This window comes from Mchenga conophoros, linkage group LG20 (assembly GCF_057382185.1).
Source record: "Mchenga conophoros isolate Kocher_MC1m ecotype Shallow Benthic linkage group LG20, M_conophoros_male_GT1.1, whole genome shotgun sequence".
Classification (NCBI taxonomy): Eukaryota; Metazoa; Chordata; class Actinopteri; order Cichliformes; family Cichlidae; genus Mchenga; species Mchenga conophoros.
Window position 1 is genome coordinate 17271933 of NC_140545.1, and position 23137 is coordinate 17295069.

Below are 23137 nucleotides of genomic sequence, written 5' to 3' on the forward strand. Positions count from 1 at the left end.
TTTTTGCAACGTCGCACTCCAGATTCAAAGGTTATGTGATCTGCTCTGTAATCGCAGCACTGAGATCAGAAAGGAGCCCCAACCTAAATCACATCTATTTATTCATATTTCATACATACTCGCCTATAGATTTCCAAAGTGTAATTTGCCACTGCTGAGCCTTTAAAATCAACAGATTAGATTATTAAATAAGATTATTAACACCAGTGTTCACAAATCTGTATTCATCAAATGAAGAAAAACACACTCACTGCTCACACACAGCAATGGTTTCTCTTCACTGACTTCAGACTATTCCCATTTGGTACGACTTTGAAAAAACATACAGGAACAAGGAATATTTTATCCTCAGTGCTACTTACCTTTGAACTGAAAATCGCAAATTTGAAGTGCTTGATTTAAGACATATTTTGAACATTGGATTCATTTGTATACTGGTTCTACTTGGATCCACAGGATGCTCTGTATCAGGTTTCCCTCTTTGTTGATGTTGCTATTGCCATTAAGGTTGAGTATTTTTCTTTGAAATTATCCTAAAGGTTACAGTAAACACTTCAAGTTGTTTGAAATGGGATACTCTGACATGAGTCACGATGTCTTTCTATTTATAAGTATAATCTCAGATTAAGAGACCCCATATTAACGATGTGTTGTTTGCCTGTGTGAAGGCGCTGAATAAAAGAATACTTGGTCATAATTGAGGAGGAAGAGGTCAGGGTCTGAGAATAAATGAGAGAAGGCGACACATTGTTTCAAAAACATATCAACCAATCAAAAATCAACCACAACCAAAACATAAGATCTCATAAAAAGGAGAGAAGTGAAGCATCAATTAAAGTCAGTTAAATATGTATGTAATTGCATACAGAAAGTGGTGAAATATTTTCACCTAGATGAAATCACAATGCAAATTCTTTTCAGCAAACACAACCAGTGGCTCAACTTCTTGCTGTTGCCCCTCCCATTTGCTTTAGTTTTCAGCATGCAAAGTATTTTGACCGCAGCTCAATCTTCACACCTCTCCGACTGGCTCTCATTGATTTCCACGGTGTTAGATGGAGTGGCAGGGCCTGCGTAGGCCAATGAAAAGAAGGAGCACACTGAGAAGAGGACTTGTCATGGCAAAGATTATCTCCTTGTGGCATTTACACACACACACGCATGCACACAAAGAGGCCATCCAACCCAGCTGGAGGCAAGCTTTAACTATAATGGCATCTGAATCTATAAGTGAATAAACATGCATTACAACAAATGTACACCTGTGTCTTTTTCTGTAATAGCTTGAGTTCTTACACACACACACAGACACACAAACAGAAATGCAATCAAAGAAATGCAACTCTGATTGTGCAAAAGCTAACAGCTATAGGCAGGTGCGCAAATACCATCATAAACTTGACACACACACACACACTCAGAGTGAACGCACACACCCAGATACTCAACTAACAGGTTATAGCTTGCCCCGTGCATTTCAGTAAGTGTGCTATTTTATCGCCTCTTTTCATCCTCTCTTCTCCCATTCTGCTCAGTGACTGGGGGGTGGGTGGGTGGGGGGCTATGTGCACCCTACTTTGTTGCCATGGATACCACAAACACCCCACATAGAAAATTCTACACAGAATAATAAGTGGCCAATTGCGTCTGTTTGCTCTCCAACAAACCTCAGGATTAGAGGCATTTTCTTGTCAGAGGCATAAACTATTTTTATGTTTGCAGGGACAGAGAAGGAGGGGGAGGGAATAGAGAAAGGGGTGTGGGGTGCAGATATGAAAAGAGCATACTAATGCTGTGTGGTGACAGGTTTCTCCCCGTTTCCTTCCTATAAGATGAGAAGAGAAGGGAAGGGGGGGGAAAGGAGGGGAAAAAGAGATGCTCTTAAAAAGAAACTCAGGCACCCTTAACTAATGAAGGAGAACATGATATAGAGAGGCAGAGAAAGACAGAGGCAGATCATTTCTAGTCCAGTTAACTGGGAGCGCTGACATTTGTAGCAGCAGGCCAGGCGAGGTGAAATATCCGGGTGGCGCTTAGTTGGGCGAGCTGAAGTGAAATGTTTTGGAAAGCTCTCTGGGTTTTTCGGTTTTTTGTGTCTCTTTTAGATTAATCGACAAACACTCATCTCCTAATTTCTTCCTCCTGCTCTGAGCCGTGGAGAACATAACCCTAGTGTGCAATGATGTCATTATGATACCATCTGTTTGTTGCACAGGCAGACGCAACACACACACACACACACACACACACACACACACACACACACACACACACACACACACAGACATTCATTCACACACATGCACAAGATAGCAATGGATCAGATAACACACAGAGTGAGAGAACCTACGACATGCAGACCGTGCCCTGCGTATCAGCCACACGTCACGTTCGTGCTGCATGTTTAATGCTGCCTTATTGTGAAGAGTAAAAAAGGTGATTGTTGGCACGCTACAGGAAGCTTTGTATCTGTGATTCAAATACAGACTCCTGCTGTCACCAGAGGACAGCGCAGCTTTCTTTGCTGTCCACAGACTACATGCTAGAGCTACCAGGCTATCGCCATGTCTATCAACTCATGGACTGAACATACACACACCCACAATGGACAACTGTACCCTCAAACACAATAATAACATGGACTGAACCACCACTCACAACCACTAGCACTTTATATAGCCTCTGTAGAAACTATCTACACCCTCACTTATCTTAACTGCACTACTGTATAGCTCTGTGTAAATAATCATTCTGTACATTCGATAATTTTTAATCCTACAACTGTTTACAACTTGCATAGTTCCCATTTCTGTATAGCTGTATATCTCAGATTTCTGTAAAGTTATTTATTTCATATTCTGTATAGTTTTTCATATTTATATCCTGTTCATATCCTGTACATAGCTTGTACTCACTACAGCCTGTACATACTTATAGTTATAGAATATTCACAACATACTTCATACCGTGTACATTATAACATACCATAATAGACCCATTTCTGTAATATACTCACATATCTATATTATTGCTAATATATATTGTAATATATCTATATCACTAAAGCACTTCTGGATGGATGCAAACTGCATTTCGTTGCCCTGTACCTGTGCATGTGCAATGACAATAAAGTTGAATTCTATTCTATTCTATTCTATCAAGGTCATGAGGGAAGATCCTTGATGTGGATATGTGTCAGTTCCATCTTCCATCAAGAGAAGGACACCCCACCCCACCCCCAACCTACAATTTTTTGCCTTAATCATTGACTGATGTGGCCAACTTGGGCCAGATCCAATATATGACAGAGGAAGGGGAGTCAGTCAGCTGACATTTGTTGACACAACCTGAGGTAAGACTACAGTACAGCTTTGATTTAAATTTGGACATGGACTATTTTCTTTGTTTAGTCTTCATTTGTGTGACGATGCACAAGCTGTCTTTGACAGTCACAAAACAACAGTGTAACTCAATACTTAATACCAAAGTACGTACACAAATAAATGGACTTTGGTAAAAAAAAAAAAAAAAAAATTCTACATCAACATCAAAATGAACTTAAATAGTAAAGCTACTGTGTATGAGTGAATGCTGTCCCTAGTTGCATTAATCTGGATTTAAATGGATGGTGCTGCATCCATGTAGCAGCTGTCATGACTTGCAACTTTTGTAGCCTGAACCAATGACTGTCTAACAGGTTCAAATGTCAAAAATCCAATCCAATAAATTCCCATTCAACTACACGTAGAGACAAGCCCGTAGCAGAAGTTACTGCAGAGTAAAAAAAAAAAAAAGGGAAAAAATGTGAAATAATACAATTTCAAATAGCAGTGCATTCTGTTTTGAGCTATTTTAGTAATACTTCCATGAATATACTGCTAGTACCTGGTAAAAATGGAAAGAATAGCCATGTTTTCATTAAAATAGCTTAAACAGTTACTGGGAAGCTCTGCATTAACACAGTTCACAATGTGCTTAATATTAGTGTAGCCCTAAAGTTAACACCTATGTTTTAACAAAACTACAAAAGAAAAATCCATTTAAGGAATATAAACGACATCATAAAAGATCATATCTCTGATCTGAAGATTATCCAGGTGGGATTTAACATGTGTACTTGTATGCATGCCTGTGTCAGACTAACCACTTTGGCTTATGCATCAGATGTAGACTAACGGCAGGTACAAACAAAGCCACATGGGTAGAGAGGCGTGTGGCGCATCCTTGAGCAGGCAGAACCGACGTGGCAAATGAATTTGGAGGGGCGTAATAAGGGATGGCGCTGGGCTCCGGCCTGATTTCACAGCCACATCGTTAGGGTGAAGCAGCCCCAACCCCTGAATGAACACATGGCCACCGGCACGTACGCACACACACACGCTTACACGCCGCTCAGCGCAACGGCCCTCGGAAAGACGATCAAGGTCAGTCGTCACGGCTCAGTCTAACGAGAGGTGACAGGTAAGAAAAGACACTCCAGACTTTACCCATTAAACTTACATTTTTAGTTAGTGTTTGTGTGTTTCATTGTGTGCGTGCATGTGTTTTTGAATCACAATCCAATCAGTGCGGGGCAGATACTGTATGCACGCACATACACACAATACCCTCACTGTGACCTTCATGTACTTCCTGGCAGGCAGGTGTTAAGGCTGTAGGGGCTGAGTTGAGTGGCCAACAGGAGATGGTACTACGTTATTTATCAGCATATTCAGGCATCACAAATGACTCTGATCGCTGCAGGTAACTGAACACACACACACACACACACAGAAACACAGAGGCTTTAGCTGTGTTTCCATGTGCCATGTGATTTGTTCAATAATTCAGTAAAATTACATGTATTCATCTCTTTCTGAGGCCACAAAGTATGTCAGAGTGATCTTGACATTTATTAATAGTGTGTTATTATTAAATGGAAGGAACAATGGGCTTTGGGGAAATTTTCATTCTTCCTTTCCAACAGGCTTGCTCCCAGCAGGAGAAAAGAGAGGCAAAGTAAGGCTACCCTGCAAGATATCAAGCCTGCAAACCGACACTAGTGGTGTGCTTTTACCTGCTAAATGTTTTCCTGGTGCTTGTTCATATTAGATTAAACTTTAGGAAAGCTTATGTGGTTGCTGTTTAGGGCTTGTAGTTTTGGTTTGTGTGGGCAGGATTTTTATCAAAGGACAGCAGTCATCTCATTTCAGCTGGACTTTAAACGCTTTAGCTGATTTTGTGGACATATGTAAAGCTGTGCCTCGGCAGACACGTTTTGCAGCTTTCTGTCTCACAAATAAGACAGATACACTCCGGTTATGATCAATCCAGGCTTCATCTTGGAAGATCGCATTCATAGATGGCACTTTGTTCTCTAGTTCATCTGATTTTAATTTATTAATTGTTTGAAAGAACAAACCACACTCTCTTACAAAAGATATTTTCCTCTGATGATGGCTGCCATTAAAAAACATTTTGACAAATTCAATAGGGATGAATAAAATGAATCATGGTGTATTTTCAGTGGGTTAGCATTAAGTGTAAAACTCCAGTTCTGAAGCAAAGGCAGGAGTGCAGTTTCTCTTACGGCTTACAAAAGTAAGTCAGTCCCATGGTTCCTGTGATAAAAACGTAAACCAGGGGCGATTCTAGGATCAGAGCTTTGGGGGTGCTGAGCACCCAGAGAGCTGCCCAGCCAGGCAAGATAAACTTTACACGTCACGATGAGACGTCTTCCCCGTCTCTGTCAGTCCCTGCATTCTTAAATGTCTCCAGTCGTCCCGAGTTGTCTCTGAATGTCTCCTTGGTGCATTTAAACCCCTGTTCCTCCCTGTCCTCGTCGTCTGTTATCTTCGTCTCCGCTATCGGTCATCATAATTTTACCATCTCTGTGCAAGTCTGCAAATTTCTTTATTAAATCATAAGATTCTTAAATTCATCACGTCTCTCTGTACCTGGGTCTTCGTCACAAAACATGACATCACTGTTTTGCACATTTAAACACAATTTAATCCCCACATTTGTGAAAGACATGCAAAACACTTTTTTGAAAAGTCTGCAACAAAACCATCAAATCTGATAAAGGTTATTTAAATGCTGCAAAAGAAGAATGTGTTGGAATTAAAAAAAAATACATATTCTAACCTTAATTACTGGGGGAGAATAATGAATGATGCTCATAGTGAGTAAAAAGTAAACTGACTGCATTTTTTGGATACATACAAAAACACTCCCAAAACAGCATCAATTATTACAAATAAATGACGGGGCTGTGGCTCCCCACACCCTCTAACAGGTCATTACATGTAGGAACCTTTTAAAAACAAGCACGTTCATGCTCACAGGTGTACACACAGGTGCTCACACACACAAACTACACCCTTATTGGCTCCTACCTTAAAGCACACTGTGCTGATTTATGAGTTTCATGCTTTCATAGTGGTACTTGGGAGAGCTTGACATTTTATCAGGTGGTACACACTGTAAAAAGTTTGAGAAGCACTGATAAGTGTATGTGTGCTTTTGGAAAACATTTAAAGTTGCAGTACAGAATCTTTGAAACAAGCTAGCTTAAAACATTTTTAGAATATAAACAGAGCACTCTGCTTCTCTTTACAGCTCCTCACTCCACCAGGGCACCATTTGGCACTTTCTGATAGGGTGCAAATGTGATGTATGTACTGCGGCAGTCATACAGACAACTGGACGGTCCAAAAGTTGGCCTACCTATTACTGGCTGAGATTTTAGTAGAGTTCTGGCTGAACCACATAAAAATATATCATTAATTTTAATCTCCCCAATCAATTATAATGTTATGTTGGAATGTTGTTAAAGAGGGTCAAAAATGTTTCAACCCAGTTTGTTTTGCAGATTCTGTATAGCAGCTTTAATATAGGGAGAACACAACTTCCAGATTGTGTGAGTAAAATCAGGTTTGTTCTCTTTGTCAGTTTAACAGTTTCTGTTGTGCCTGTCACTATTCCCTGCCTGTTTTCTTACCTGGTTCTTCCTGACCTTGTACTTTCTCCTCACGTTCCCCTCTTTCCTCTCTCCTTCTTTGGACTGACAATCATACACAAATAGATTGTATTCAATTAGATGAAAAATTAAATTAATATGAAAAAATACTATTAAGATCACTAACAAAAAGTCCTCTCTCAGTGTACTTTCAACCAAAAGGCAAATAACCAAACCACATGAACATCTAATAAAATATCTAAATATTGAAACACTGATCCAATATTATTCCTGATTCACAGGTCATTTGATTTTACACTTTTACCTGAATGTGGCTCCTTTTTTTGAAAAAAACTTTCTTATATCCATTATGAACCTGGCTGTCTCTCTGTACACACACACACACACACACACACACACAACAGGTGTTCTAAGGTTAGCACCCCCCAAAATGGGCTAAAATCGCCCCTGACGTAAACCCAACATAGCAGCATTAAAAGCTACGTTTATAACCAGGCACAGTGAAAAGGGTTGTGGAATGCAGTCTGCTAACCAAGCTGGATAGCATTAACCCTCCACATTCAGATATGGCCATTTCCGGCTCCAAAAGAAGTTGAAAACCACTAGGTGATGTCATGTTGTATATGATCATCTTTTATATACAGTATATATAATGCTCAGCTTCATACAAGCCATGTTATGTGATTTCTGAGCTGAAGGGATAAATGAAGAGGACAGAGTTGAACTACATTTTCTGGTGAAACACAACATCAGCAGGAGGTATTGATGAGGTGAATTATATTTTTCTTAAGCCAATGGGGTAAAAAACTGAAAAACAAAAATATTTTTTCACAGGTTTCTTTTTGTGAACTTTAGATGTACAAGGGTCAGAAGAAGGCAGACAGCACATGGAAAGGTGGACGGTTGTGAATGATACAAAATCAAACTCAACCTGCTCTGTCTCATGCAGGCAGCTCATTTAATCTTTCATGTTTTTATTATTGACCATACATTTACATGAAGTTTGCCATTTTTACTGGTAAGACTTTTCGTAATGCTTTCTCTCTTAGCACTCACATGTTTTAAAGTAATTTATTCTCGTGTTAAGTGAGAGAACTGTGAGCAGAGATCATTACTAATGTGTTTTTTGTTTTGTTTTTTGACTTCATGGACAAAAACAGGTATTACGTCCTCTGAATCTGCTGGATATTTTCTTCTCGGTGCACAACTATGGGTCTTTGTATTAACTGTACCCATGCCCCTCGTAAATGTGCTTTAAGGTATTGTGATATATTTGTGTGTACCTTAATGACAGGACTGCATGCAATCAAAATACCTATATTTTGATTGCATGAAATACCTTTATAAGAGAAAAGATGCCTTCTACCAGATTTAACTACAGGGAGTGCAGAATTATTAGGCAAGTTGTATTTTTGAGGAATAATTTTATTATTGAACAACAACCATGTTCTCAATGAACCCAAAAAACTCATTAATATCAAAGCTGAATGTTTTTGGAAGTAGTTTTTAGTTTGTTTTTAGTTTTAGCTATTTTAGGGGGATATCTGTGTGTGCAAGTGACTATTACTGTGCATAATTATTAGGCAACTTAACAAAAAACAAATATATACCCATTTCAATTATTTATTTTTACCAGTGAAACCAATATAACATCTCCACATTGACAAATATACATTTCTGACATTCAAAAAGCAAAACAAAAGCAAATCAGCGACCAATATAGCCACCTTTCTTTGCAAGGACACTCAAAAGCCTGCCATCCATGGATTCTGTCAGTGTTTTGATCTGTTCACCATCAACATTGCATGCAGCAGTAACCACAGCCTCCCAAACACTGTTCAGAGAGGTGTACTGTTTTCCCTCCTTGTAAATCTCACATGTCATTAGTTTTTCTTCTTTTATACCCTTTCTTGCCAGCCACGCTGTGGAGTACTTGGACGCGTGTGATGGAGCATTGTCCTGCATGAAAATCATGTTTTTCTTGAAGGATGCAGACTTCTTCCTGTACCACTGCTTGAAGAAGGTGTCTTCCAGAAACTGGCAGTAGGACTGGGAGTTGAGCTTGACTCCATCCTCAACCCGAAAAGGCCCCACAAGCTCATCTTTGATGATACCAGCCCAAACCAGTACTCCACCTCCACCTTGCTGGCGTCTGAGTCGGACTGGAGCTCTCTGCCCTTTACCAATCCAGCCACGGGCCCATCCATCTGGCCCATCAAGACTCACTCTCATTTCATCAGTCCATAAAACCTTAGAAAAACCAGTCTTGAGATATTTCTTGGCCCAGTCTTGACGTTTCAACTTGTATGTCTTGTTCAGTGGTGGTCGTCTTTCAGCCTTTCTTACCTTGGCCATGTCTCTGAGTATTGCACACCTTGTGCTTTTGGGCACTCCAGTGATGTTGCAGCTCTGAAATATGGCCAAACTGGTGGCAAGTGGCATCTTGGCAGCTGCACGCTTGACTTTTCTCAGTTCATGGGCAGTTATTTGGCGCCTTGGTTTTTCCACACGCTTCTTGCGACCCTGTTGACTATTTTGAATGAAACGCTTGATTGTTCGATGATCACGCTTCAGAAGCTTTGCAATTTTGAGACTGCTGCATCCCTCTGCAAGATATCTCACTATTTTTGACTTTTCTGAGCCTGTCAAGTCCTTCTTTTGACCCATTTTGCCAAAGGAAAGGACGTTGCCTAATAATTATGCACACCTGATATAGGGTGTTGAGGTCATTAGACCACACCCCTTCTCATTACAGTGTGGCACATCACCTAATATGCTTAATTGGTAGTAGGCTTTCGAGCCTATACAGCTTGGAGTGAGACAACATGCATGAAGAGGATGATGTGGACAAAATACTCATTTGCCTAATAATTCTGCACTCCCTGTATATGTTGTTATCCATATGTATGAGCTATGAAAAATAACATAAGCTATTAAATATAAAGTACATCTATAGATACTTAATTAGAACAATATCATCGAATACACCAATACTTAGCTTAAAACCCCTCTGACCTCACTCCCACCCTGTAAAACTATACATACACACACCCCATTTAATAACCAAACTACCGCATGAACACAATATAAAGATAAAGGTAAAATTGCTGCCGGTGATTCATATTGACCAGACTGATTTCTATTGCGATGTGAGAGGTTGGTTAATGGCTTAATGTTCTTAAATGAAAAGGAGAGTTGCTTGGATCTTTAAAAGGTGGCGGTACAGTACTGTGAAGGACTTTAAAGACAAGAAGTGTGTTGTGATTATCAGTCTGCATCCCTGCATCCTTTTTTTAGAGTTTAGAGATCTTAACGGGGTGGTAGTTCGATCCCTGGACTGAATGCCAAGTGAAAATGGAGTGTAAATGTGTGTAAATGTTAGTTAGATAGCACTGCTCGCATGGGTGTGAATGGGTGACTGAGGCATATAAAGCATGTTGAGCGTTCAAGTATAAAAGCAAGTCCATTTAAAATGTGCCAATGCTAGCATGCTGACTAATATTTCTTTTGTTAGACGTATTTAAGCAATGCACATTTAAGCAGATTATACTTTCCCAAGTAAAAGGCAACGAAAAGAGTACCAAGGAGTAACTCGTGCCTCAGAAAAGTTGCAAAAAATTAATGAGAGCATAATGCAGAGAAGCTCACTGTATTTTATTACACTAAACACTAAATTTATTTTTGTTTTGCTTTACATAAATTAAGATGTTTCTATAATAAAATGATGTAGAAAACACTACAAATTTGCTGTATAAAAATTCAGCAGTTTTCTAGATGAGTACCGTAACCCTGTTCATGTATAACCCCCAATGGTCCAAGCCTACACTCATGCATGTCAAGGAGTTGATATTATTGTAGTTTCATATTTTAATTTAACTTTGAAGCTTTAAACTTTAAGCTATAAAGTGATTTGATTGTTTGGTTCAGACCCAGAGAGGTACAATAAATGATACGACAAAGTATCGCTGCAGTCGGATACCCTCCTGACCCCTTCATCAGTGAGTGAATTTCTAATATAGTAAAGTAAGCTTGGGTTATCTAGAGCTTGTTTATTTTTTGAGTCAGTCGGTCTCATCTGGTTATGATGGCAAGTTGTTCCTTACAGATTCATGAAAAGGCAGGCACAAAGACTTGGTCTGCATCCAGATGGCTAACCTTAAAGACAGCACACAGCAGCTGTCCTCTCTACCATAACTCTCGTGACGACTAGTAATACAGGACGCATCTGACATTTCTGGTGACAGCCTCGAGCTCAACGAAGAAGCAGGGGACGCTTGATAATCGCCACTGTGACACCATTAAGGCGACATTTAGAGACCTCCCTTAGACAGTTATCACAAGATAAAAGATCGTTTTATCTCAGAAGCTAACTCACACTGTAAAGCTGCCTCCGTTGTGGTCACTGGCTGTTTGCGGGCATCGCCAACTTCCCAATCAAGACATTGGCTTACACTTGCTATTTGTCTTTGTGAGCAATGCTTTCTCAGCAGAGCATTCCTGAGTGACTTCATCTATTCCTTTTACTCATACCTTACTCACATAGCATGCATCATCCTAGAATATGCTTGGTGTGCATGTTTGCATTGTGAGTCTACTGAGAGCGTTTGTTATGCGACTTTTTCACTTTAAAAACTGGAAAAATTCAACCAAGAATGATGACACAATATGCGGCGTCCTTGAGGCTCAGTGCACTATGCAAGCTGAAATCCAGTACAAAATCATCCCGTCTTTCTTCCTTCTTTTTTATAGACAGTCTAGTAAAGCAGGGATGCTATAAAAATAATATTAGAAAAATAATGAGAAGTGGTATGGAGGTTTTGAATGAGGCAATAATATAACTGGGGGTTTTTTTGTTTTCTTTTTTTTTTAACTAGAAGCAGCCCGAATGACTTTCTTGTCCTGTTAGTCTCTGTTGTAACATCATGTTCCCTGACTAAATGAAATTAAATCAATCACAACATGATCATCAGTTGGCTTAGTGTTTTCAGCTATCCACTTTTCAATTTCAAACTGAGCCTCAAACTGTATTAATAACTTATTAAGTTGGATAATTACATTACGGGCCATGCGTGCGTTTATATATGTGAGCACATCATCTTCTCTCCGATGGATTTGCCTGGCAAATCAAGTTAATCACAGCATTGAAAGCAATAATGAGTGTGGCATGCTACTCAACAAACTAACAAACCCATTAGGTAGTCTGCCTGTCTCTAAGTTGAAAACCTTATATTCATTAGACAGTAATTCAGAGCAGAAAATGAGATTGAGATCCTTGATGCAACAGAAAAACACATCCCCACCCCGAAGAGAAAAGGAAAACAAAACCAAAATGGCAGAGAGGAGATCGAAAAACAAATTTCTAATTTTGTCCATGAAGTGAAATAGGAGTTGATAATTAGTCTGGGGTAAGAGGAAGACGTTACAGACACAGCAGAATCAGTTTTCAATCCATTCCTCTAGCTGTCCAATTTAACACAGCTGCTGGAGCCTATAGTGCCCAGCAGTACTGTATGAGTTTATGTAACTCCAGGAAGCATGGGTGTGAAAAATGGTGTCGTGAATCCATTTTGCAGGTTTCTACACTTTGCTTTGGGGATTTAGCGCACTCCTCCAGCGTAATACATCACAATGATCAGCTTCATGCTGGTTCTTTCAGGTACGTGTGACAAAGGAGGCCATGTTAAAGTCACAATGGTGTTAAGCATCTCTATAAGTCTTTTTGAAAATGTTGTGTGCGTTTGGATAGCTCAGTCTTGGGGCACTCCATGAAATATGGGACAAATGTGATCACTTTGCTTGTGCGTGTGCATAAAATGTCATTTTTAAAAAAATGTCGGCATACTTTTTAAAAAGAAACAAAAGTTTCACACATGCACTGCACTTAGTACCCTAAGCTGTTCTACGAATTAGCCAGCAGATGTCCATGTGAGGATGCAAATATCACATGCCAGAGGACTCGATAACCTGTCAGCTGCATGAAGGTCCCGTGAATTAATGGACATATTGGTTTGTAAGTCCTCTCTGGAAGCCTCAACCTGGGCATTTTGCCCCTTGGCATGTTGCTCTTCAAACCTAGACACAACAAGCATGGGGTTGATTGAGGAGCCGGGGATACTGCATGATTATATGCTACCAACTGGTCAACTACAAAGCAGACAAAAGATGCCTCACTTTTCTGTGTATCATTCTCTAAATAGTCCCAAACTTTACAAACTGAACATCATGCTGTCTTAAATCCACAACCTTATCAACAGAGCTCAGGAAAATAATTACAGAGGGCAATTAACTAGTGGAATCCCTCCCTTAGATGGAATGTATATTCAAAAAGTATGCCCATCCTTTATATCGAGTACTCAAAAATGAACATATAAATATGTAAGTCAGTGTCAATGACATGGAAAGTTACCTGTATTTACAAACCTTTACATCAGATGTTAGAAATCAACAGCTGTCATCTCACCTCTCCACTCCATCACTTGCTCCACAGCACACAGCCCCCACCACCTCCCACATCTCCTCCATTTCCCACTCTGTCTTTTTAACTGTCAGTCCTTCTCTCCATCAGCCCACCTCCCCACTAGTAAACCTGCCAAGCCCTCTTGTCATCTGATTGTTCACCTACTGCATTTCTACGTCTTTGGGCTCTATATCGCAACTCTGCTTTACAGGCCAGCCAATAACGCACGCTGGAGAAGGTGAGATGCAGAGTTTGAGAAGAGAGTATTTTGCAGCAAAAGAGGAGTGTGGTGTGATGGTGGATTAAGAAGGAGACAGTAATGGCTGTAGGCTATGGTCACTTTTCAATTAATCCAAATGAAATGCAGTTAATTTTACAGGAGCTGTGAAGATTTGTACGGCAGTAAGATAACTGGACTTAAGGGAACTGAAACAAAGAAATAAATTACAACAACGGCAATAACCATCAGTGTTAATGTCAACGTAATGAGCACGATCCACATCACCATCAAATTACCTTGAAACGTATTCTGATGGAAAGATGGAAAGCAGTTTAAACATATTTAACCACTTCTCCAACACTGAATGGCTCAAATCTCTCTGTCTCTCTGAATTAACAGAGCAGCAGCAGCAACTTCAGTTTTCAATTCAATTTCAATGTATTATCTATTAATAATTTTATCACTTACATCTGATATTAAAATGATTCCTCATGGCCACAATCTGACTTGATGACAGTAACCTCAATATTTAGCTTAATAACTTCCATATTCCAGGTGCCGAGAAGACATGCTTTTGTTGACTGGGGCCTAATATTTTTTTTCCAATGATAAGCAAACATAGTTGCTGCTACTTTTTACATGGCTCGCTGAAGTTAGCTGGAAGAGGCAAATATTGGTGACCTGTGGTCACGCCGTGCTGATTCCATTCACAACTGAAGTGTTCTGGCTAAAATGATTGTAGTGAATAAGTGTGAATGAGTTCAAGAGGTCAGCTGGGTGAATGGTTCTTCTCAGACACCACAGATTTTGGGAACTTTTGGAATGTATTTGTATAATATATGTATCTTTAAATTCTGTGTTTTATTTTTGATGTTTGAGATAATTACATTTCACAAACAGCTATACAGATACTTTTGTTTATTTTGAATGTTACTATACTTTTTGCCTTCTCCAGTCAGAAGAAGCTTCATCTTTATTGTGCATCCATGCTCTGCCATCACTCTGACATTCTGCTTGACATTCAGGTAGCATAGCAACATGACAACATGCCCCTACAGCCTGGTGTGAGAATATAGATGCTTTTTGAAAAGGTTGACAAGAGAGAGAGTAAGTGAGAGAGGGGAGAGAAGAGATGAAGAAGAGAGGAAAGGAGGAGGAGCAGGAGGAAGAGGAGGGATGGAGTGTGTAAAGCCCTCCATAGATTTTCTTCTTCTCCTTTTCAACTAACCTCCAGAATCCCATTTGAAATTTAAAGCTCCTCTTTTTGTGTCTGAAAATACCTTTACACACACTTCCATAAATACTGCCCAAAGGGAGAAGACTTCAGTTCCCCCCTGCTGACTTGCATGGTTCAACAGGGATGAGCAATTATAATGGAACTCACATGTGTATATCAAACATAAATTATACGGCAAATATTTCATTCACTGTGCACACAAGCTATACTCTACTGTATATATGAATGCAGTAGAAAGCATAAATAAAACCTAAATTCCACACTTCATATTGATTTAATGTGGACAAGCAGGAAAATATAAATGAATGATTTCTATTGTAAATTGTGGTGAAGAAACAGAGCACACATAAAACATGAAGCACTGGTCAGGGGGTTATGTAAATGCAGTTTTTCTTCTCAAGCACAGAATTTCAATTCATAATTCATAAAGATTAAAGCCAAATTTCAAATGAGGCAGTGCCCCCTTCGATTGGTAGAAATACAATAGCCCAAAGAGCTTCTCATTTCTCCATGATTAGACAGAGACCAGATCCTGTCCCTGGTGACCAAATCAATACATCTCCTGATTTCATCCTGCCCGTTAGCCTCCAGTAGCTTGAAGGAAAATAAGATCAGGTATGGAATATCAAGGTCTCCAACCACAGGCACAAGCCCTATCTTCTCCTCATCACAACTACTGTTACATTACTATTCTATTATTCCGATTACGTTTTCACATACTTTAATGGATTTATTTTCTCCTTTAAAGCAATATACAGTTTTGTATATTCAGACTATGCAATTAAAGAAGTAATCATGCGGCCTAAATGAAAGATCATTAGCAACATATATCTGCATCCTGGCCAATGGATCATATCGGATAACAGTTGACGATGGATTATGGGGGGGACACCACAGATACACACACACACAAATTGGCCCTGCCACGTCGATTTCTTGGAGCCAGAGAAGACCGTCAACAGGGTGGATTACTAAGATATCGGGCTTGATGAGCCAGAGACACAGAAACCTGCTCATTAGCGATAGGTTTAAAACAATTTCAGTTTAATTTGAGTCACAAAAACTGAAGAAAAACCCTTGAGATGAGCAGCTCTGTCATTGCCATCTTGGCTTTTTGAAGCTGGATGTGAAAAGCAAGGGGTTCTAAATTTGGAACTGTACGCTAATTGGCTGATGACTTATCATGATCATCATAATGATTATATGCTGGATAATCCTCATTGGCAAGATTTGCAACATGATATGACCCAAAATGAGTGACTGAGCCCCTCAGCATGTATGTAAAGTGTTTACAGAGTTCAGGGCCAAGGGTTGTCTTCCCTTCTAGACTTCTAGAATTGGAAATCTTTTGTCTGAAGGCATGTTTAAGGCATCCTATGGGCTTTTCAGACCCACAGGTTGCATCTGTCTTTTATATTGTTATATGTTCTGAACCAGCCTCAAAGTGACCATTCCAACAACAGTAGTTTTGGGCACTGCAAACTGGACTAAACCCCAATAGAATAGAATAAATAAAAAGCAGAAAAATGCTCAGAAGGAATATTATGCAAACTGTTACTGCAACACAGTTATCTAACAGCAATTTCCAACCAAAGATGCTGCCTTAAACTAATCTAAATTTTAACATCAGCCTTGTCATAGATCATAGACCCTGATTACAATCTACACTCCAAAGATACAGTACACTTTTCACTTTAAAACTGACTCAGGCCTATACTGACTGTAAACCCATTAATGGCTTTCCGGCCAAACTTTAAGATTAAAAAAAATTTCAAAGGCCACAAAAAGTGTCTCATCTTCCCAGAAAGGAACAGCAGGCCACTCCAGACTTTATCACTGACTCCATGATGCAATTAGCCATCATGGTGGTGCAGCTGTGGTTCTGCTGATTGTATTAGAGAATCAGTGATGTCTTTCTGGACAAAACCCCAGAGATTCAGAGAGGGACGCTCACACAGCACTAAAACACAATAAAGAAGAGTGGCAAAGCCCACAGCTCTCTGTGGGTCTGCTCTTGTTTGGACTAACCCTGAAAAATGAGAAGGGTTTTTTTTGTTGTTGTTGTTGTTCTGCTGGGTTTTTGTGTGTGGGCACGTGGTTTTTTTTTTTTCTTCTTTTTGGGGGTGGGGGGGGGGGGGGGGGACACAGGGAGAAACCGATAGTTAGCTCCAAACAATACACATACTCACGCACCACTGCACACGCAAAACTTCCAGAAGGATGCAGGCAACTGCTGGAAGGAAGGCCCCGGGGTGACGTGACTTTTGACATGAACAGCAACATATCATACCCCCAAACAGACACACACAGATCAAGCGTCACCATCACCATCCTCACCCACCCCTGGGGGACAGTGAAACAGGCAGGCAAGGGAGATAAGACATCCTTGCCTTTACCCCACCACCTTTCAGTTTCACCCCTCCAATGTCCCTTTTCCCTGAATGCCTGCCCCAAGTAGACAGCCAGTGTGTGTGCACACACACATGCTATCTGATCAATCTGTGGCAGTGACACACACAGAGGTAAAACCCATTAAGGGCCCTGAAAGCCACTCGATCTAGGGACAGCAGACCTCCCTCAGAGAGGCAACAGCTAAGTTTTTACAACAATGGGGTTAGAGTAATTAGAATGGCATTTTCCTTCTGGAGGAAATGCAGGGGGGGAGGGGGGGAGTAAAGAACAGAGAGGCGGGAGGAAGATGTAGAGTGACAAAGAGAGTGGCAGCAGAGTTGCACTGTAAGATAGTTGGAGAGGAAGACAGAGAAAGAAAAGGTTCCCCCAGAGTCCAGCTATAACCCAGTCTATTCACTGCAGAGGTTGTAAAGATGGAGGAACAATCAAGGTGGAGATAAAATGAAAAGATGGCTGGAGGGAAGGGAAAGATCACTCTGCGGTCATGACATGTGAGAGGGAAGGTTTACTGCTGCAGAGCAGTTAGGCATTAGAATATTAGATCAGAGTGAGAGCTCTTGAGGTTCAACAAAGGGTCTCATCCATCAATATCCCCCTTAAAGTGAAGCCTTTAAAGATGCTGCTGAAACAAAGAACTAGCTAATTTGGCAACATCTTCAAATTTCACTTATAATTACACAGGGTAAATTGTAAATGTATTCTTATACACCCTGGATTTTGCTGTGCTTAAAATCCCCCTCTGTCCCTATTTGTTCCCACTCAATGTGACCAGGAGCCTAAGATCAGATCTAATTACAGAAGTCAATCTCTGTGTTGTCAGCAGGATGAGGCTCAGATTAGGACTGGACCATATGGCTTCTTGGGGCAACTGAAGCTTCCATGTAACACTGTGTGGTGACGTTAAATACACACACACATACTTACACATACTTGCAGGAACTTTGGCTTACTCATACCACATGAAGAGAAGTGAGTTAACCCTGCTGTCAGACCAATATGTCCAAGAGATGATGCCATTAGAAGGGATTTTAAATTGACATACTTTTTTATTTGAGTTTATTACGAGTTCATATATGATCTAATGTAATGGGATAAATATGAATATGAAATATAGATTTCGTATGCCACTTTTAAGTTAAAAGACAGGGAATCAATCTTGCCAGTGTGTAATCTAGTTTACCTTATTAAAGCTGCACTAAGTCACATTTTTATGGATACTGTGAACACCATCACTTGCAGTGGAAAAAAGCTTTTTAGCATCCTGGTTTTTAAGAGTTTCTTGCCCAGCTTTGCTGTTTTGGTTCACTGTCACTGTCATGGTCCGTGGTCCTGTGTCTGTGGAATGCGTGATGCTCGGGTAGCCACACCCCCGGGCTGGGCCATCACCAGCACACCTGCTCTCCATCCCGGTGATTACACGGAGATCCACTTAATCCGGCACTGACGGATGCTCCACGCCAGTCCGTAGTCATCCCCACAGTGGTAACCAGACTTCCACGAAAAGTGTGCATTCTCTTCTGCTTGGAACTTTGTTTAACCTGCCTATTTCTGTCCAGGTTTCTACTCGGCGTCTGCTACCTGCCTGTCCTCCGGCTCAACTGGATCTCGCGGTGCTCACCTGGCCCACTCGCCATTCCACGGACTTCCTGCCCCCACGGACTGCCACACTTCCCTCCCGAGCTCCCACGGTTCCGTTCTATCGTAAGCCCCTACTCTAACTCAGTCCTGATATGTTCTCCCCGCTTCCTGGCTCCCTAGTAATCATCTCCCCTTTCTATTGCAGCCCCCCGCCGTCCCGATCCCGGCTTCCTCGTGTCATTGTTTCCCCGGATTTTTAGTTTCTGTTTTGCTCTCTACTTTCCCCGGGTCGCCTTTCGTTGTTTTAATAAAGTGTCTTTTTGTTAGCTCGGAGTCTGCGCCTGGATCCTTTCGTGCCCGCGCACCACGGCGCATGACAGTCACCAGTCTTATCATCATCCTTTTGGACAGCAAATCCCAAACACTTAGGAATGCACTGTACATTACTGTTCAAACAAACCAGACATATAAAATCTGCTACTAGTTTGTCCATTAATTCCTTAAATAATGACAGAAAAGCAAAATAAAGGCTAAGAGAGCAAATGGTAATCAAATAGCCAACATGAGGACATAAGCAAGACTACTAATTAATTCTAATTATCTTCTGTACTTCCTCAGCAAGTAAATATACTACAATCACAGCTTTAATAAAATTAGATCATGTTTGCATGGACAGTATGAAAACACATGCAGGGCCTTAAACCTACATTCTTCTAATGGCCAGCAGAGGGAGACTCTTTTGGTTTCAGAAAAAGTCCCAAGTTAGAAATCTATGGTAAAATGACTCTAAGTCTTTACTAAACACTTTCCTGAATAAATCAATACAACACAGGGGTTTGTATTGTTAGTCTCACCACTTTTTTTTTTTAAACACTCTGCATTTACATTGTTACTTTTTACCTGGTGTCATGAAAGCATAGTTTCTACTTTCAAAGACTGTTGAAATAGAAAAACTATCTTTGATATGATGGCAAAAAGCTTCTTCCACGTGCAATTGTGGTTCAGTTAGATTGACTTGTAAATTAAGAAACAGTTTTCATGTTATTCTCAAAAAAATAAAACAAATAAATACTTGTTAGCGTAGATCACCCCGTGCGTGGGGCTGGACGGCGCTAACGCGTTAACGAGCTAACCGTGCTAACACATTGACGCCGTGCAGCCCCACGCACGGGGCGATCTGTACTAACTTGCTAATGGAGATTTGCCACGTTAATGCGGTTATGTCGTTAACGTCATTTTGACGAGATTAACGCTGACAGCACTAGTTTATATGCATAAATTATGTCTTGTTTGAATTTATGTGTCATGGTGCAAGAGGTCAACAGTTTGAGTCTCTCTCACTGGGGTAACTTTCTTTTCTCTCCATCATTAAAGTTTTTTTTTTTTCATTTTGTTTCAATCAATAAAAGAATTAAAGGAAACAAACACCTCTCGCTAAAAAATCCCCCCAAAATACATTGAGGCAAAGCTCTAGAGGAACATCCAACAGAGACTTAGGCTGTGTCTGGAATGTCTGCCCAACTTTCATTTTAGAACTGTTTTTCAACCAAGACTCGGGATCAAGAAAACACGGCCAGTCAACCCACAAAATTGTTTTATTTTTGACAAAGTTCCCACTGGTCCCCCTGTGCCGTTCTGATTTTAAAAGTCCTTGAATTGTCCCTTTCATATTCTCAGCCTAAAGACACAGAGAACCTAGTCAGATGTATTTGTTAGTAAAGTCAGTCTGTGATTATATCAAAATATATGTCCACAAGTCACTAACCTTTCAATAAGTCTGCTAAGTCTAGACAGCCTTGAAAGTGCCCGGGCAGATCTTTTTTTCCCTGCAGGTTCAACTTGTTGTTGATTGTGTTTACACCTGGCTACGCACAGAACAACAGTTTGCTTGTTTAAAACTGCAGTCCAACTGATAAATCATCTCCTTTGGCAAAAAGATACAGCAAGCCAGAAACATTGTTTTGCAGGAAAACTTAGTGGCATAAATAATGAGTAAACCCTGGCTACGCCTGTTTGGCCCTGCAGTTGCAGCAAGGCTAATTAGTCCTTAAGGGAGAAAAACACATTTTGAGAAGAAAATGAATGATCCTGAACTAATAAAATGCAGTGATAACAGAATGGGAAAAACCTAGAGTGAAATGATCAAAACAACAAAAGACTGATGCAACAGTGGTTAATGCACTTCACAGAGTGCGCGTGAGAGAGAGAGGGCTAGAGAGAGAAAACAAAAGAAAGGCAAAGTCTTCTTCATTTGCTGGATGTGTGTTATTGACGGGCAGTGTTAGTGTCAAAGAGGAAACAGACGCAAAGAGAAACAGATGCAGAGAGGAAAGAAAGGGAATTCAGATCAATAATGGGAGAGGGGTCACCGACTCTCTGATACACACACAGTCCCACTAATCATGTCTTTAGGGCCTGGAAAAGAAATATGATCTTATGTTGCCACTCGAGTTTTTAAACAAAGTGATAACTGTCACTCATACTTATGCACAGAGATTTATTTGTGCTCATATTTGAGGTGTAACCTACAAATTGTTTTTCTCATTCATTTTTTCCCCATTCTGTTGTTTTATTGTAAGCAAGCACACAAATTAGTTCACACATATAGCAGTTAGTGAAGACACTGCCATTCAGGTTAGAAGCTTAGTACAGTGCTGCAGTTTCTCTAATGGTCACTTGAGCCTGGCTTGAAAAGTGGCCCATAGAGTGCCATATTAAAATATAATCTTACACAACTAGCACGTATGCAGTCTGGAACAAAAAATGTTTTGTTCTACATGGATGGTTTTCCCTACAGAACACCTATACAGTGGCTCCATTTTCTTTTTTTTAGCACTCATCCATATGGATACTATCTACAGTTGGGGCGTGGCTGAGCCAACACTGTCTGCTATCCTTCTCCTCCACTAATTCTAGTCAGTAAACTGAACATCTCTACACTAAAGTGATCATCCACATTCACATTCAGTGATATTTGGTGTACACAGCAATACAACGGGCAACACAGTGAAGGCAGTTTATTATGTATTCAACACTAAGTGAATGCTTAACCCTTAAATTAACTTGAAAAAAACATTTAAGTAAGGATTGACAGACCTTGTCTGTCATCCATCAGTGGAAAGTAGAATTTGAATTGTTCTTGTTCAAGGTGCTCTTGGGTCCAAGACTCTAGACGCTTTCTTCTTATAAGCTAAAGTCCCTAACCAAGTATTATATGCATCAATTTGTTTTTTTAGAAGGAACATGACTAAGCTATGATGACAATAAAAGCATTTATTGCATTTATTGCTAAAAAAAAAAAAAAAAAAAAAAAAAAAAAAAAAAAAAGGCCTTTGGAATTCTTTCATTTTAAGACCATGTGAGTTTAAAATGTGAACAGCAAGTGAAAGCCAGGGGCGGAGCGTGGGGGTGGCCCGGGGTATTTTGGAGTGTAATTTTTTCATAGTTAGATGCCTGGCTGACAACTGTATAAAACAAAAAGTACACACAATATTCGAAGCACATAGTGCACACTGTGGGAATTTACGACTGTGCGTGAATCCCCCCCTGATATTGGTATGATCCAAGCTCAGGCACTAAGCGACTGAGCGAGGGGGCGGGGGGAGCTGCTGCCCGTGAGTGCGCTGTTGAACAGACGGAGCCAGCCATACTAAGGAGAGCTTAAGTTTGAGCAGGTACCAAAGCAAATCATTCCTACCGTACAAATAATGTAAATATGACGGTGCATCACGAAAGATTGATATGAAACTGATCACTTGACCAATATTATTTTACTTGCTCTTCAAGTGAATCAACAAATGGCGAAATGAAAAGCCGAACAAATGCTATTTTTTAGAGAGTCTTAGCTTACGTGTGTTTATTTCATATTTTCAGTTCTTACCCTCCCCGACTAATTCGGTTTCAGTTATGTACTGAAATATAAGAATGGACATTAGAGGGTTCTTTCAAAGAAAAAACTCAGGTAAATGTTATTTTATATATTATGCTTTGTATGTTGTTCAGTATATTTCTATGCAAAACAAGAGGGATTTCAGTACACAGCAGGATATTCACATTTGTAACCAGATATTTACACTTTAGGGAGAAAACATAAAACATTTTTACTGTACAACATCAATTTAGAGTAAACTTTTGTTTTAGATAAATATTGAAATATATTTTGAATTAGTTAAATGTCAGAATAAAGAGAGAGAGATCTGTCTATTTTTTATCACTTTCATTAAATTTAGGAGTACATGTACACTAAGTTTATTGTTAATTAATAAGAAAACT

At 40.0% G+C, this 23137-nt stretch overlaps 1 protein-coding gene and 1 long non-coding RNA gene across 5 annotated transcripts in view; one reads left to right on the plus strand and one right to left on the minus strand.

The window, feature by feature from the left end:
• myt1b (myelin transcription factor 1b) overlaps nt 1–23137 on the minus strand; it is a 143932-nt gene that overhangs the window by 97309 nt on the left and 23486 nt on the right. The gene's annotated exons all lie outside the window — the stretch shown is intronic.
• LOC146550594 (uncharacterized) lies at nt 18272–19237 on the plus strand. The gene is made up of 3 exons (XR_014890262.1): nt 18272–18769; nt 18844–18988; nt 19071–19237. It is a non-coding gene; the product is annotated as an uncharacterized LOC146550594 (long non-coding RNA).